Here is a 14,264-nt window from a genome sequence, read left to right as displayed (position 1 = left end):
GCTGGTTAAGCATCCACCTCTTGATCGGGGCTTAGGTCTTGATCTCAGGGTCCTGAGTTCAAGCCCTGTATTGGGCTCTGCACTGGGCAAGGAACCCACGGGGGCTCCAGGGCAGCGATGGGTGATGGTCGCCCTGGCCGGGGGTGGGTTAACTCACCTTCCCTGAAGAAGTGAGGTCTCAGAGGCCCGGGTGTGCTGTACACGTTTACCTACTAATCCAGTAAATTTACTCCTTTGGACGTCTCTGCCCTTTTCTTTCATTTGAGAATCATGGAGATTGGTTCCTTGCCCAAGGTTGGGCTTTTTGTTTTTGTTTTTTTTTTCTTCTTCCTGTTGGATTTGCCTATGAGTTGAAGGACAAAGGAGCCAGATCACCATGAGCCCCACCACCCCCTCCCCCCAGAGTGGTCCCCAAGGATTTTAACTCAACAGCCTGAAGGTCCACGAGTGGGCTGTCCATGGGCGGACAGGCCGGCACTGCTAAGCTGTCTCGGCAGGAAGGCCATGGCCACCCGTTGGCCTTGCTTAACCTACGTGTCTTTTGGACCAGCAAATAATGGAACAGGTGGGCCTGGTTTGCACCCAGGGGCGGTACCGGCTCAGGACGCGGCTCCTACGATCTCCTGGGCTGGACGCACGATGCTAGGTCTTCACTGGAGAATTTCCCAATGGTCTGTGACGTGTAAGCAGGTATGGCCTGATGTGTTCAGTGCAGACCCCACAAGGGACCTGAGAATCCCCGCTTCCAGGGTGTAGCATGGGGCCGGCGGGCAGCAGGCTCATTTTCCTGGCAGGGCCATGGCATCTGCCCCCCATCATCTGTCCATCCGGATCCATATTCTTCAGCACTGTACGTACATCCTGGCTCTCAAGGATGAGGAAAAACACCTTTCCAGTGAGGACTGTGGGCTGCAGGAAAGCCTGGGGTTCATTCCTCCCACACGTGGGCACCAAGCGGTTGCATATATGTGTTTGCACACAGTACAATTTATTGTGAGTCATTCATCTTTGTATAGAGCTTTTAAAGTACAAGGAAGTAAGAGAAAGTATTAAACATGGAATGACTTGTTAGTTTTAAATAATATGTGGATGTTATATAAACTGTGTGTGTTAACAATGCCTGAGTCCCCACTTACCTTCAGTCCCCTGCTATTGCTTCTCCTAAAGATCAGACTTTTATAAGGACTCAGAAAAGGAGTGACGTGCTTGTCAGGGGCCGTTCTGGACTAGTGTGTGCGTCCCCCAGATGTCACCCCCTGAAACCCCAAATCCCTGCCAGCAGGTGCTGGGAGCTTGCAGTGGGGCCCAAGGAAGGTGATGGGGTGGTGGGCTTGGGCCCCGTGATGGGGGTCCTGCTGTAGGAAGAGCCGGGCCTTGCTTCCTCTGGTTCCGCCTGCCAGGTAGCACGGTGCGGAAGCCTGTCCGTGTCTGGCGTGTTTGTTACACAGCCTGAGCGCACGGAGACCAGAACAGGACAGAAAGGGGTTCTGGATGCTGAGGAGCCGGTTGCTCACTGATGAGGAGGAAAGCGTGCAGGGGGGGCGGTAATTCCTGCAGCTGCAGCTGTGTGATCTCCATCCTCCGACAGTCCTTCCGGGGCAGAGGCACCTGCTAACCACATTCCCACTCCACAGGTGACAAAACCCAAGCCCAGAGAGGCAGCAAAGCATCCTCAAAGTCACCGGGCAGGGGGGACCAGGTGGGCTGTGCCCATCTGTTTGCAGAGCCTCACAGCAAGGCACCGGGCTGCGGGTCTCTACCACGGTCCCTCTGGGCCACCGCAAACCTTGGAAAGAAAGTGGGGCTTTCCTCCCCACGCCCTGCTTGGGGCGCTGCCTGGCCTGGGGGGGCACCTCTGCCCGGGGCGCTGCGGGCCTGCAGGCAAGACTCCAGTTCTCTCCGGCTCAGAACGGTGCAGGCCTGGGTGTCCCAGCGCGGGTTTGGGCAAATGGCAGGGCCTGATATTTTTGTCCGGAGATCTTTTATTGAGAAAATCGTCCCATGAAGCAATCTTATTTTTTAAAATCTAAAAACACCCTACTTTGCCACCTACACGTGTCATTTCATAGTTGACACATGTAGGACGTGCCTTCACGTGAGAACGGACGCCAGTGGGGAGGAGGCTGTGCTCCGGCCACTCTCTCTCTTCGCCTCCCCCTTGTGCCTCAGGCTGTCCTCACCCCTGTCCCGCGTCCCTCCCACCATCTCTTCCAGCACTTGCATCATCAACCCTGAAGACACAGCCATCGCTTCTGTCCATCATTATTAGCAATTACATATTTTTTTTAGCAATTACATATTTGATAATATGACATCATTGCGATTCTCCTGTAGGTAGGTGTTAGCAATGTTTTCTAAATTTTCAAAATGTGGATCACCTTAGCTCGTGCCACGTTGTTCGTTCAGATTACTCCCTCCCTTCCCTTCCCCTCCCCCCTCCCCTCCCCTCTTCCCTATTTCCTGAGTCCTTCCTCTCTCTTTCTTTCCTCCCACCCCAAGAAGATACTGTTAGCCGAAGGCATAACACCCAAAGACATTTTTAAATTAAAATTTACGAAAAAGGAATTTTACCTTTGCCTATTTCTACAGATTCTAGCTGTGCGTCCAGGCAGTTTTTCCCTAGAAGTGTTGGTTTTTACCTTATCTCGCTGAGAACCTCCTGACCTAGTCGTCACCTTGCAGGGCTGTCGGGTGGAGTGTAATTTCAGAAATCCAAACGATGACTCTGAGCTTCGTGGACAAAGAGCATTTTCCATTTACGTGGCTGAGAGATCCATAGACACAGCAAGTCAGGAAGCGCAAGATGGGGGAGACTGAGCCGTGCAGCCTCCTGTGGCAGGTGCGCAGCGCCCCGAGGCTGCGGGTGCTCTGGGGGCGGCAGGTGGCCTCTCCGAGAGCCTCGCTCTGTGGCTCCGTGCGTGCTTCCCTCTGCTCCCACGGCAATTTTTCTAAAACTGTCGTTCCCTGTGCGAAGCCTCTGGAGGTTCCCCATGTCCCAGGATGAGATAGAGACCACTGGGGACCTAGTGTCTGAGCCTGTGTTCCCTGCCGTCGCCCTGCACTTCTGTGTCGCCTGTTTGCCCCCAGGCCACATCCCCTGTCCCTCATCTCATGGTGCTCCTCGCCCCTCCCAGCCCCGCCCCGCCGGCTCCCGAACCTCCCCAGCTCCAGTGGCAGAGCCCGTTCCCCTGCTTTGGACCCGGAGGCCGTGCACACCTTCGTTGGGGCACTTCGGATGGGAACCGATGACCCGGGAGCGCGCCTGTGTCCCGAGGGCCCTACTGGGCCCACCTCTGTTGGCGCTGGCTCCCCAGCTCTCATCTCCAGGCCCGTCTCCCTCCCTGCCACCAGGGGCTGAGCTGGATCGGGCTGCTCTTCTGAGCTGCTGGGGTTGGTGGCCAGGGGACCCCGAGCCAGCCCCCCCGCCCCGCCATCCGTGTGATCCAAGGGAGATTTCCACGAGACAGTTGCCAAATGGTGAGGGAGTCGGCCTCTCTGATTAGGTACCGAAGATGCCACCTGCTGCACTTTGGTGAGTCCCCGATGCTCCCTGGGGGTCCCGTCCCCAGGTCCCTGTAATAATCGCCACCTCCTGGTGCTCCCTTCTGCAGGACAGAGACCCCATGAGGGTGAGAGTGAATGGGTGTGTGACACAGAGATGGGGAGAGAAGACCGATGAGGGGCCCACACTAACCCAGCCGCCCTCCTTGCTGCGTGAACAGTCCACCAGTGACAAACTATTAGTTCTTTCAGGACCATTTGCACTTTATTAACACAAAGTCTTAAAAATAAAGACGAATCAATGCTCCGAGGGATGGATGTCCAGTGTAGGGGCCGGGTCCTGGTCCCACCACGTGGAGTTAAGGTCCTTCCGCCTCCTCATCGCCCTCCCCGGGCAGGTGTGTCCAGCGTGTCCAGGTCCTTTCCTCGTACGGGGGGCTCCTGTCCTCTTCTCCCTGGTCATAGTTCCCAAGGCATGAGAGGTCAGACGCGGGGTGCTGCCAACCCCACTCCAGACAGTGTGACACACATGGCCATGTGGCGGCCGAGACAGTGGAGTTCTGCAAATGTCCAGTCAGGAAACCAGAGTTCAGACCCAGTTCTGTGATTTGGGGGCAAGTTATCTTTCTGAAAACCAGTTTTTCTCTGAAAACAGACAATTATTATCTCCTTTGCCCTGTTCTCAAGATTGTTTTGAGGACCAAATGAGTGGCATGAAGATGATGCCTTTTTCTTTTTAAAAACTTATATTACTGATGTTTTTAATTGAAGTATAATTAACACGCAGTGCTTATTGTTTCAGGTGTGCAACATAATGATTCTGCATTTCTGTACATTTCTCAGTGTTCGTCACGGTAACGGCTGTCACCACCTGTCACCAGACGTTCTTGTAACCTTCTTGACTATATTCCTCGTGCTGTACTTTCCATCTGCATGACTTATTTATTTTGTATCTGGAAGCTTGTACCTCTTAATCCCCTTTATCTATCTCACCCGTTCCCCCACCCATTTCCCTCTAGCAACCACTACTTTATTCCCCGTATCCAAGAATTTATCTTCTTTTATTCATTGTCTCTTTTTTTCTTTGTTTCTTAAATTCCACATCTGAGTGAATTCATATGGTTTTTGTCTTTCTCAGACTTATCTCACTTCGCATTAAACCCTCTAGGTCAACCCGTGTGGTTACGAATGGCAAGATCTCATTCTTCTTTAAGGCTGAGTAATACTCCATTGGGTGCACACCCCACATCTTCTCTACCCGTTCCTCTGTCGATGGACACTTGGGCTGCTTCCCTATCTTGGCCCTCGCAGATCATGCTGCTGTAAACGTAGGGGTGTATGTATCTTTTAAAATTAGTGTTTTCATTTTCTTTGGGTAAATACCTGGTTGTACTATTACTGGATCATAGGGTAGCTGCATTTTTATCTTCCTGAGGACCCTCCATACTGTTCTCCACGGTGGCCGCACCAGCCTGCATTCCCTCCAACAGTGCACGAGGGCTCCCCTTTCTCCGCATCCTCCCCAAACCTGTAGTTTCCTGTGTTTTTGATTGTAGCCATTCTGACAGGTGTGAGGTGACATCTCATTGTGGTTTTGATTTGCATTTCCCTGATGATGAGGGATGTTGAGCATCTTTTCATGTGTCTGTTGGCCATCTGTGTATCCTCTAAAAGTGTATATTGAGGTCCTCTGCCGATTGTTAATTCAATTATTTGCTTTTTGGTGCGGAGTTGCAGAAGTTCTTTATGTATTTGGGATTTTAACCCCTTTTCAGATGTATCATTTGCAAATATCCTCTCCCATTCAGTAGGTGGCCTGTTCATTTTGTCGTTGGTTTCCTTCGCTGTGCAGAAGCCTTTATTTTGGTGTGGCCCCACTAATTTGGGGGAAGGTCTTTTGCATCACGTAGGAAGCAGTTAGTTGGGGGCTGTATGTAGGCCGAGAAATCCCACTTGTGGGCTCGTGCTTTCCTGTGAGCTCCATGTCAATGAGATGGCTGTGAGCTTCAGAGAGCCTCGAGTCTTACCACATCCTTGGCATTTTGTCTTGGGAAGACAAAGCACTTCTACTCAGCAGTCTGTCAAAAACGAAGGTTGCTAAAGGTGCCCACGCCCCTTAATGTTAGAATTTTCTGGTTGGAACATAAGGCCTTGGTTTACATTGAACTAATAACATATTTAAGTCACAGTCTGCAATCACGACCTTGACAGACAGTGATTATAGATATTCTAAGAGGGGGCTTGCCACGGCAATTCTGACTTTCTACCCAAGGGTCCCCTGCAAATTTTGTGGAGTTCACTGAGCAATTAATAGCATGATTCACTGTCTGGTGTTGCTGTGTCTTGGGAACAATACGAGTGAGAAATATTCTCCTGACCGGGCACATACATGTACATGATGTCACCTCCTTGCCACATGTGCTCACGTCAGACAGTTGACCGATTCCAACAGATCTGTACTTGAGCCTTGTCTTTCCTGAACAACCTACTCTACATCCTCTGAAGGATCATGTGATGATCTGAATGCCTGCGTCCCCCTGAAATTCATAGGCTGAGACCTAACTCCAAGGGGATGCTGTGTGGAGGCGATCAGGTCATGAGGGTGGAGCCTCCAAGAGTGGGACCGGTGCCCTTGTGGGAGACCCTGGAGAGCTGTTTCAGCACTTCTCCCATATTTTTTTAATATTTTATTTATTTATTCATAGAGACACAGAGAGAGAGTGAGGCAGAGACGCAGGCAGAGGGAGAAGCAGGCTCCATGCAGGGAGCCTGATGTGGGGCTCAATACCAGGTCTCCAGGATCATACCCTGGGCTGAAGGTGCCACCAAATCACTGGGCCATTGGGGCTGCCCACCCCTTCTCCCATATGAGGACAAGCAAGAAGTCTGTGACCCAGACCAGGCCCCTAATCCAACCCCACTAGGATCCTGATCTCAGACAACCAGCCTCCAGAACTAAGCAACAAATTTCCGTTGTTTATGAGGCACCCAGTCAGTGGTGCCCGAACAGACTGGGACAGATGGCTTATATGTTTCCAGATGATCAGTCCCTAATAATGTGGGTACAGTGCTGGGTACCATGAGGAATCCACAGACCAGTAAGCATCTTCCATAAACATGTTATTAAAATCCATTCCCTCAAGGAATCCCCTCTCTCCTGGCCTCTGGTGATAACAAAGACAAGCAGATACCAACCCTGCCTTCAAGACGTTTACCACTTTTTATAACAGCAACAACAGCAGCAGCAAAGGGAAGGGAAGTGAAATGTGCACACCAGGGATGCTCATGGCCTGTGACCCACGAGGCTGCAGGGTGGCCCTGCTCTGATTCAGAGGGGGTGGCCCAACGGGAACTGGAGAGATCTGGGAAGTCTCTGAATAGATAAATGGCAGGATTTGGTAAGAGGGTTGGGACAGCTTTGATATTTAAATAGGAGGAAAGGTAGTATGAACACAAGTGAGAAGGTAGCCTCTGTATTCTGGGGACACTGAGAAAATGTCTTAGATGGAAGGTCCCAGGGGTGGTAGTGAGACTCAAGACTCAACAGTTTTAACCAGCCCCACAGACCCAGAGGCCGGGGCAAGGCGAAGGTTTGCATTTCCAGCAATGCCTCTTATGCGCTGACCCAGTGCCTCTGAAGCTCAGTTTTCTCACCTGTAATGGGCATAATTTACAAGTTAGTATGTGAAACTCTTTTAACTTTACATCGTGGTACATGCGTAATGCTAATAATAGTAACTTGTTATTATTGAATTGACTTATTATTGAGCAGAGGTGTGGCATTATAGAAGCAAGAGTCTGAAGATTCCGCTTACCGGGTGGGGAGGGGGGAACAGGGTTAGAGAAGCAGGTGGGGAAGTGGACTCATCCAAGGGGTCATTAGGACCTGAGCCAAGGAGGATGGCAGGGGATGTCTCTGCTCCTCTGATTGGGGTTTATTTGGGCGTTGTCTCTTGGAAAGCTTTGATTTCTGTAAGAGTCACTTGTTTCATGGGGTGGGGGTGGGAGGGCAAATAAAATAAGCCTGAAAGCCCCAGTAGATGGAGGTCAGCACTTCTGGTGCCAAATCCTATAGCTGCCCATGTGCCAAATCCACGAACCTACGGGATGTGCATTTGTGAATTGCAGAACCCAAAATACCGCTCCATGGCTGAGGCTGATCTTCGCCCTTCGACGCCGCATTTAAGGTTATCCATCCATGTGCTCGGACAACCCAGGCTTGCGATCATTTATAAAAGGAACCAAAATTAAGTCTTGGATGTCTCTAGAACATCTCTCCTGCAGTTGGGGAAGAGTGCTGAGAGCAGTCCACCTGAGACCTTGCTCTGGATCTGCTCTTACTTTGCACGAAAACTGGGCAGGTCATTGAGCTTTTCCAGATGTCAGCACCCGACTCTAAAAGGGGAGGGTTTGGACTCAGCTGAACAGTCATTAAGTTACTTCCGGTTCTAATGTCCGCTGACTCCAAAAGCTGTTGGAGCTCGCTGCGTTTGTTGCTGGGGCTGTGTCCTCAGTGACACGTTTTCATTCTGCACCCGTGGCCGCAGGCTCAGCTGACCGGCCCAGGTAGAGAGCTGCTGGCGGATGGCCCTGGGGGGCGGCTGGGGGCGCAGGGGGGGCGGCTGGTGTCAGAAGCAGCCCCCTCCTCCCTGATGTAGCACTGACTGGCCTTTGTTTTTAATTGCCTCCATCTTTAATTGCTTTTCTATATCATTTTGCTTAATTTGGAAGAATTTTTTTAATGAGCTTGAATGATCTAATTGGGCCTAAATGTGATTTCCTTGTAGCATTGTTTGTTGGTGTGTAAACAGTCAGCAGATCCCAGAACCAGTTACAAATACAGTGGGAAACAGCGAATGGTTTGTTCTGGGGGGAGTTCAAGTTGCGTGTAATGATTATGTGACCTTGGAAGTATAGTTTTCTAACTTGAATTTATTAATCATTCTTTATAGTAATTGATACGTAACTTTTGAAAATAGCAATAGATATAAGAAATTATATTTTTAGGCTTTTTTTTTTGGTTACATGAACGTTGCATGAGTTTGCTTTGCAATAAACTATTAAACAACTAGAAGCATGTTAGATAAAAAGTGAAAATCTTTCTTAGTCCTCAAAAATTCCACTTCTTTCCCAGGATGATCCCTGTCAGCGATGGGTACGTACCCATTCCAAATGTTCTTCAGCACATTGATATGTGTGCACCTGTCAATGTGAAGCATAGCATCAGGTCACTGGTTGGCACAGGTGTGCACAGGTGGGGTCACTGCACATGCTGCCCTGTACCGTCCTGTTCCCACTCTGCTCTGCATCTCGCTGGCCCTGTCAACCACACAGACCAATCCTAGATCGTTTATGTGTCATACTCTAACCAGACCACCATAGAGAGTTTTCTGTTTTTAATTATACGCAATACTGCATTGAACGGTTACACACGTGTCTGTGTACAGATGTGACTGAGCCGTGTTTGGCGGCTACTGGGAGCTGTACTTGTCAGGCTAGGGTACTCACGTCTTAGACTGTCACACACACTGCAAATTCCACAGGGCAAGGTGTTCCCGTCACTGTCGCGCAAGCCTGTGTGAGTCCTGCTCTCTGCCTGTCACCACAGCCGCAGACAGGTGTACCCGCCAGTAACCTGTCCTCGGCGCCAGGGCCCCACAGCTCTCGCTAAAAGCCCACAGTGGGAAAGCAGTTTCCCTTGCAGTGTTAGTTTTGAGAACCAGTGAGGTGGTGACTTCAGATATGGGGGTAAGCACGGGAAGGGCTGGTAATCAGGAGATGGCTGGAGACAGACCATGCACGCGATGTCTTGCATCTAAATTACAAACTGCATTTAGTGAAATCCTCCTGTGTCGCTTGTTCATGTGCTGGAATCAGTGGTCCTGCGCCAAGAGGGTTCCATGGGGGCCATATTCCGCGGGGTGCATTGCATGGAGGATCAACAGGAGATACTAAGGTTGTGCACGAGGTAGAGCGGGACCTTCTTACTTCTCAACACTCAACACTGGCAACGCTCAAAGTGTTGGAGGTTTGGGGCAAATATGCAATGGTTTAGATGAAGAAGTGCATCAGTATTTAAAAATGAAGAGGAGGAGGATTTCTTCTGATGTCCTATCATTTCATCCGGAGAGACCCTGGTCCACGCACTGACTCAGCCATGTGCTCTTGCCTTACCTTCCTCACCATCTTTGTCTTCTGACCGTGATCTCTTGTTTTTCTCTGAAAAGCTGAAGAGTGGACATGTTCTAAATTGCATAGCCAGCTAGAAGCTGAGCATATTCTAAGACCAAGGATACAAGCAGGGGAGTGGATTTACTAAAATATCTTGGATTTGGCACAGAGGCAAACAGTCCTCTGTCCAAGCAGGAAGGATCGATGGAGAGCCTACTAGGTCCAGGCAGTGTGTTCATCTCAAGGCCGCCCCTGGGTGGTGGGATCTCAGTCTGTGAACAGGTGCCGACGAGGCAGCCCCCGAGCAGGAGGGCGCCAGGTCCCCGGGCAGCCGCAGGGAGGGTCCGCCGGGCCAGGCCCACACTCGCCTCCGGCCACTACAGCGCGCTGCTCTCCTCACGCTCAAGTACACGGAAGACCTTTCGGGGACATCAGGTTTACGCGTTCAGAGGGTATTGAGCACGAATCCAGGAGAACAAACAAAACCAGATCGTGGGCCTTTGGATTCATTTCTGGAGACTCACCTGAGCCTCTGCGTCTGCTTACGCGAAGATCTACCTCTGACTGCCTTATGAGGCATTGTCTGGTTCCTATTGTTCAGTGTTGTAAGTCTGAACCGGAGCACTGTCAAAACATGTCCCTCATTTTTTAACCAATCTCATATAGAACTTTTAGGGAGGAAAAAAAGGCAAGAGACATTTCCTCTGGTAGAGAATCCCGTAACAGTGACTCAGATTGCCAAAGAGACACCTGCCTGTATCAGTTACACACAGTTGAGTTAATCGGAAGGTCTCTGTGACATTAAGAAGCCTCAGGAAAGCAGTGACGCAGGGACAGGACACCCAAACCCGAGGGACTGGCCCCTGCTGGGGAGGTTGTGGGGGAGGGCAGGTGCACCTGGGCAAGAGGTCAGAGCCCACGGGCCCCCTGTGGTTGGGGCCTCCTGCAGCAGAAGCACTTCCAGGCAGAGGGGCATTTGTAGGGCGATTCCTGCTGCCACTTAGCTGACATTCAAAGGCGTAGACCATGTGCCCCTCTACGAAGAAACTTAGGGAATACGCAAAACAGGAATAGCGTGCTTCTTGTGCAAAAGGTTCACCGGCCAGGAATTTATATCGAGTGCCATAGCAAGGCAGGGTGGCAGCAGGTGTCTAGGGTTTGGGGAGTTAAAGGAAATACTTTTCATTTTTATCCCAGTTCCTATCATCGTCTGGGCGAGAACCTGAATTCAGAGAGGTTCAACGACCCCCAAATCCTCACACCAATATTAACTGAGATGGCTTTTGCTCATCCAGAAATAGTACACAAGCATGACAATCCACATGCTCACTAATATTTCATGGAAATAATATTAAATTTTTAAACCATTTTATTATGATTTCAAAACCAATAATATCAAGCTTCTAGGTAGCATCTGGTGGGAAGAGCAGGCGTGGGTTTTAAGAACATAGCGGAGGCTGGGTCGCGACGTCCACTGAGCACGCGGTTGTCTCCATCAGGGTCCCGCTGCTGAGTGCCCGCGCGCACGCCATCGCCCTGAGAGGCTGGGGGTCTGAACGCTGAGCGCTAGTGACCAGAGCGCGGGGCAGAGGACACAGGGGGCACGGGCGTTGGTCCCAGACGGTCTGAAGGTGTTACGTCTGGTGCGAGGAGGTTTGGGGACACGTGCTCAGTCCTAGTAACAGTTAACTTTGCAAACCATACTGCACGTGAGAGAACAGTTTGTGTTGAGAAGAATTTCCTGCATTTGCATTATGTGCACATGTGGGTGCATGCATGTGGGCATGTGTGTGAGCGTGCATGTCTGTGTGTGTGTGTGTGTGTGTGTGTGTGTGTGTGTGTGTGCTGAGGATTGGCAGTCAGGAGACCATAAAACACACCGTTCTCCTCCAAGATTTTCCAGTAGAGATGGCCACGAGCTGCTATGAGTGAAAACCACAAGCCATAATTTGTATTAAAAGCTTAAAACATTCTAAAATGTTACAAAAGAACTCCGAACTAATAATTCTTGAGTTCGATACACCGAAAAATACACTAACTCTCATTTTTTAATTTTTATTTTTCAACCTTGATTTTTTTTTTTCTGGCTAACTTAAAAACCTTTCTAGCTCCATGTGCCTATTCTTCAAATTATTCTTTATGTGTTTGTTTTGGTAAATTCTTATTAGGGAAAATGATAACATGCGTTATGGCTGCAGTTTACAGGCTGCCCGTGCATTTCCTAGGAAATCGTGTGTTTCCTTATTTCAAATCCCACTTGCCGAGCATGCTGAACGCCTCCTTCATTGTGAGGTAACCCGCAGGAATGAAGTACAGTATCTTTTAGAGGATTTATGGTAATGCTGCAGAATGTAGCTGATGGTAAACAGCGCGGAGCCCTCGGGGTCTCTTCATTTGCCTGACACACTTCACTGCTGCCCATTAACACTTCTCTGTTATTGCCATAGACTCGATTTAATGAGCTTCTCTGAATTTGGAGGTTTGCACCAGAAACAATAGCTTTAAAACTGAGACACCTCGCTCTCTCCACTTTCTGATATTCTGTGTCCTTCTTTTTATAAATAAATAAATAATAAATAAATAAATAAATAAATAAATAAATATAAATTCTCTCTTTGGCAGTACAGTTTGAAACGATCTGGATAGTTTCTTTTCCAATTAGAATAGTCAATAATTCCTAATCCTGAGACGACATTGCAGAAAATCCGGATGGGGAGTTAATAAATTCAAAATTTGCATTAATGAAGATAATGTCTTTTGTTATTCTTCCCCTGAAATAAAACTGAGTTGACATCTAGAAAAACCCTCGTCATCAACAGGGCTGTGTTCTGTTAGGAGTGAAATCAACATTATTTCCAAGAAATAGTTACACTTCTAAAATATTTCTCACTTATTAAGTTGTTTCCTAATTGCATCCGAGTGTTAAAAAGGCAATACTCTTAGAAACTGGCGGGTAAGCGGTCAATCTAAGTATGAAGTGCGCTTAGTTTTACCTTCAAACCTAGACACGTATTTAAAATGTTGACAATCTTGGGTTTCGAAGCGACTTAACTAAATGTTTAAAAGCACCTCCTGCTTGCCCGCCGTGCCCTTGCCTATCAGAGCTTCCCGGTCGCATCCTTTACACACGTCCTCGCCAGCAGTTGTGTACTTTAACTGGAGCTCCCTCACATGTGCAGCCGCACAAAGGAGCGAGCGCCCGTCAGCCCCTCCTCTCCAGTTAGTGATCCCGCCCTGTTGTTGTTCTGTCCTCAGAAAATGAACCCAAGGGAGAATTGGTGAAGTCACGTTGAACGGCCATCTCCAACTCTGACCTACTGAGGGAGCAGATTGGATCCAAGGAGCACCCCGGGCAACCTAGTGCAGGTACCGCCGCGACCGCTCTGGGGACGTGGATGGGGGCCCTGTGCCCTGGGTCCTCTCCATTGGCTGCTCCAGATCACTACTCTCCCCAGCTTCCCGGTGTTTCCTGGCGTCTGGGGTCGGGGGGTCGGGGGGGGAGGCAGTTAAAAGTTTTGTGGTGCATCACCCCCCCAGCAGACAATTCATGCTGAAAAGAGCCACTTGCAGTTAGATGATGCGTGTGCTGATCCCGCCACTACAACTGTATCGAGTGGGACCGGCAGTGCCTCCTTCTGGGCACCGTGAGGTGTCCTGGGGGTTGCTGGGGGGGAGGAGGTGATGCTGGGACCCTCAGATGGGAGCGCTTCATGTTGAATCATTGCCAGAAAATCCACACTTGCTGCAGAAGTGTGTTGTGAAGATGGATTATGGTTTGGAAAGTTGGGGGTCGGGGTCGGCGCAGAGGCAGCGATTGCTGCCCGGGCCGCACATGGTTTTTTAGGGAATCTCATAAGTTGGAGGTTGACAGGATAGTGATGGGAGGGACATCTCACGTCTGTGAAGTCCTGGCTTCTGAATGTGTACAAGGAACTGACGTCAAAAGTTCTGGTGTTATCGTCTCCGTGCCCACACTCGGGAGTCCATCTCACACACGTTACTTTGGTGGAGAAACATAAGAAGACTCTGGTGGGACGGCAATCTCCTAGGGCGCCCTATGAGGGAAGCCCTGGTGTGCCTTTTAAGGTTCGCTGTGAGATAGTAATTCGTCTTCTACTGACCACCCATCTGCCCATCTGATGACAGAAGTACTTACCCCAACGTGGAAATTGGGGCTGGTGTTGCTCCCACGTGCTGCAGCCCTGCGGGGGCTGCCGTCTTTATGGGCTTTATGACCTGGCCTAACAGGTCACAGTTGTTCCAATTGTCTTCTAAGCTCTACCCTGTTCCCTGTCCGTGAGGAACCCATTGCACCCATCAGTTTGGTTTTGGAAAGACACTATGTCTAATCATCATTTCCCTGGAGTTGTTAAAAACCAATTCGCCTTGAGTGTTAAAGTCCCACTTGACTTTCAAGTCAGTTCAAGTTTCTGGGTTGTAGATGCATCTCCGATACAGACTATTTCGTTTTGTCAAATCCCATGGAGTTTTAGTCATAAGTTAAGGAATGTTTAATGGAATATTTTATGTGGGCCTAATTTCTAGATGTGGATTCACTGGAAACTGGCATTTCTGGCTTGGAGTTAAATGTT

The 14,264-nt window shown here is 49.7% G+C and overlaps 1 protein-coding gene across 26 annotated transcripts in view; it reads left to right on the top strand.

Annotated features, from left to right (window-relative positions):
- The window catches only part of MYT1L (myelin transcription factor 1 like), a 404,498-nt gene that overhangs the window by 116,491 nt on the left and 273,743 nt on the right, over window positions 1-14,264 (top strand). For 20 of the 26 annotated variants that reach the window (XM_049095648.1, XM_025454778.3, XM_025454777.3 and 17 more), the window contains one exon: window positions 12,928-13,038. The exons of the other annotated variants lie outside the window; for them this stretch is intronic. The gene's annotated coding sequence lies outside the window, so the exon portion shown is untranslated. The remainder of the gene's footprint in view (window positions 1-12,927; window positions 13,039-14,264) is intronic. 26 annotated transcript variants of the gene reach the window in all.

This window comes from Canis lupus, chromosome 17, assembly GCF_003254725.2.
Source record: "Canis lupus dingo isolate Sandy chromosome 17, ASM325472v2, whole genome shotgun sequence".
In the NCBI taxonomy this organism is placed as follows: Eukaryota; Metazoa; Chordata; class Mammalia; order Carnivora; family Canidae; genus Canis; species Canis lupus.
This window is presented reverse-complemented; position numbering and strand designations above follow the sequence as displayed.